This window comes from Triticum dicoccoides, chromosome 4A, assembly GCF_002162155.2.
Source record: "Triticum dicoccoides isolate Atlit2015 ecotype Zavitan chromosome 4A, WEW_v2.0, whole genome shotgun sequence".
Lineage (NCBI taxonomy): Eukaryota > Viridiplantae > Streptophyta > Magnoliopsida > Poales > Poaceae > Triticum > Triticum dicoccoides.
In genome coordinates this window covers 258,741,170-258,744,000 of record NC_041386.1, presented here as the reverse complement: position 1 = coordinate 258,744,000, position 2,831 = coordinate 258,741,170, and the positions used below count along the sequence as shown (strand labels likewise).

The following is a 2,831-nucleotide window of genomic DNA, read 5'->3' as shown; positions in this document are numbered from 1 at the left end:
CCCGAGCAATCTGAAGCACCAGAAGACCCTGCTGCCAACATTCAATCAGACCTTCCTTAGCCGTCAGCTGATGAGACCATTCTCGATCCATCTACCATTGGGCCGTCCAACTCAGCTAACCCGCCGGCAACTTCTGACAATGACGTTCTAATCACTGGTAGTAGATTCGTTGAGCTGAGCAATCCTACTGTACTAGCCAGACATGCCGCCAAGCAAGAGGCTTTGGAAAGTTAGAAAGTGCGGTTTGACGTCTCTCACTATGCTCACCTGAGTATTAGCGACGTGCTATCTGGATACCTCGGTCATGTGCATTCCAGCCGTGACTCTGAAATTGAGATGGTCAAACAAATGCAACTGAAATATGAGGTATGCTCTCCGGCTTTCATTAGTTTACATATGCTATGCCAGCCCCCAAGTCTCTGGATTATGATGAACCTGAATGATCTGTAGACTTGTGATATAGGTTGATGCTCTGTCTTAGATTTTCCCTAAGTCCAGTGGATTAACATAAATTTCACCTGTAGTCCCCAAGGGCCGGCTTAATTTATCATGAATGAGCCGATACTTGACTTCATAACTGTCTTGAATCAGTCCAAACAAATAGTGTGATCCGGCTCAAGATGAAAAAACTTTCTTAATATCATGCATTAGCCCCCAAGTGCCAAGCGTTGTTAATTGTAAAACACTTGGGACTTTAATCATAGAAGAGCCATTTTGCATTTAAAAAATTGCTTTGGCAGACATTAGCCCCCAAGTGCCAAGCGTTGTTACTTGTAAAACACTTGGGACTTTAATCATAGAAGAGCCATTTTGCATTTAAAAAATTGCTTTGGCAGACATTAGCCCCCAAGTGGCGAGTGGTGTTGCGTTGCCAAGCACTTGGGACTTTAATCGTTATGACCTTTATTGGAACTAGTAAAGGTGCCCGTGCGTTGCACCGGGAGAAACGATCCACGCACACAAATGTAATTTTGCACCGGGAGAAATGATCCACACACATGATCATGTAATTTGTGAATGCATTGCTTCCGCTGATGTAATCGCCCTGTCGGTTTAGGTATAGTTGTGCCCTTCACTATGGAGCAAGAGCCAGACTCCAAGCTCTCCTTGTGCATCGCTGACGGGTGTCGGTGAGTCGAACAAGGCTGGATTTTTTTGGGTGGGGGGACACGGCTGGATTCTATAAATATAATCAAGATGAAACTGACTGATGTTGTTTTCTATTGAAATTTATAAATATCAACACTTTCTTTAGAAAACTTAATTATATAACCTTCAGTTCAAAAATTCCAGAAGTATTACTTTGTACTTCTTCCGTTCCTAAATATAAGTCTTTTTAAAGACTAACAAATGACTACATACGAAGCAAAATAAATGAAACTACACTCTAAAATATGTCTATATAGATCCGATATGTTGTAATTCATTAGAAATGTCTAAAAAGACGTATATTTAGGAACAGATGAGTATTTGGTATCAGCGACGTTTAGGTTGTTATATCTTTGCTACCGGCAATGACATAGGCTGGTCCTATATGGTCAAAACGAAATCGTTCGCACTCACAACAATTAGCCCATAAAATAACTCGACGCCATTTTCGATCTCCATTAGGTGAACAGCCACCAAGTTTCGTATCCGTGATTCAGAGAGGCGAGCAGCCACTAAGCCTCATCTCGATTCGCCATCCAAGCACAACGCACGGACGCACCTTCCTAGGAAGCGCACCAGCGTGATGTCCAGGCTCATGACCACAAGATTCACCTCCTACCAAGATCCCAGTGAGCCCATTCCCGTGCACATCTGAACTAAACAATTCCCTACAACTTGAGGGACCTTGACATTATTTTTTCATTAATTATAATAGACAAATAATAGGAACCATGCAGTTGCATGAAAAACCTTAGTATGTTTCAGTTGTTGAAGCTACTAACCTTGTATGTTTTCTTTGTGGGACCTGCCATATTAGACCGGCATACAACCTACAACTATGAATCACCCTTGTCGCAATGACCAATGATAATTCAGAGAGACAAACAGAGGTGGTATTTTCTCACAAACAACAATCAGAAAGTAAGTCATAACCCACTCAAAGCAAAAAAAGGTGAGCAAGGTATCAACAGACTTAGCTTGATGCCACATCCATTCACATGTTTGATCCTCACACGGACCAATCTTGAAAATATTTTGTTGTTGAATAAATATCAACAGAAGGAATCAAACAAATAAAAATAATTCTAAGCAATTAAGAATCTACAATTGACACATAATCATGGTGCTGATAGCAGATTGACCATTCTTTTAAAAAATAGTACCAAAGTCAGTAAATGGGAGACTTCTGGCTTCTGAGATAATGGAACTGGGTCTTCTCATATTGCTCAAGTACATCCTTGCCTTCTCATCTAGGAGCTGAAAACTGAAAAGAAACAAAAAAGAAAGTCACATTTGTGGTCACTCAAATCATTTACAATGTAAACCAAAAATATAGTCTTCCCACGACTACCATATCAGAGAACTTGTATACTCCCTCCGTAAAGCTTATATTTTTTTACGGAGGGAGTATATTTGAAGGTGGATAGCGTTTTTACCAGGGAAGTGGGGTTTCAGACAGCAACTAATAAAAATTGCACCCTATGCTCCAAATGGAAGGTAAATACTGCATTTTGGGGGGAAACTACATTCCAAACATGTTGAGAAACATGAATATAAGCAAAGTACAGGAAGTTATTAAAGATGATTTTACTCTTCTTGGAAGCAAGATAAGTTCGTTTGGATGTAGTCGAATTCATTTATTGTCCAACATTATAGTGTTACATGTCTACAACGTTAACTAA

General features: G+C 40.2%; 1 long non-coding RNA gene across 1 annotated transcript in view; it reads right to left on the bottom strand.

Annotated features, from left to right (window-relative positions):
* Nucleotides 1-2,298: 2,298 nt before the first annotated feature.
* Nucleotides 2,299-2,831, bottom strand: part of LOC119285758 — a 12,390-nt gene continuing 11,857 nt past the window's right edge. The window contains exon 3 of the long non-coding RNA XR_005139793.1: nucleotides 2,299-2,413. This is a non-coding gene — a long non-coding RNA (uncharacterized LOC119285758). The remainder of the gene's footprint in view (nucleotides 2,414-2,831) is intronic.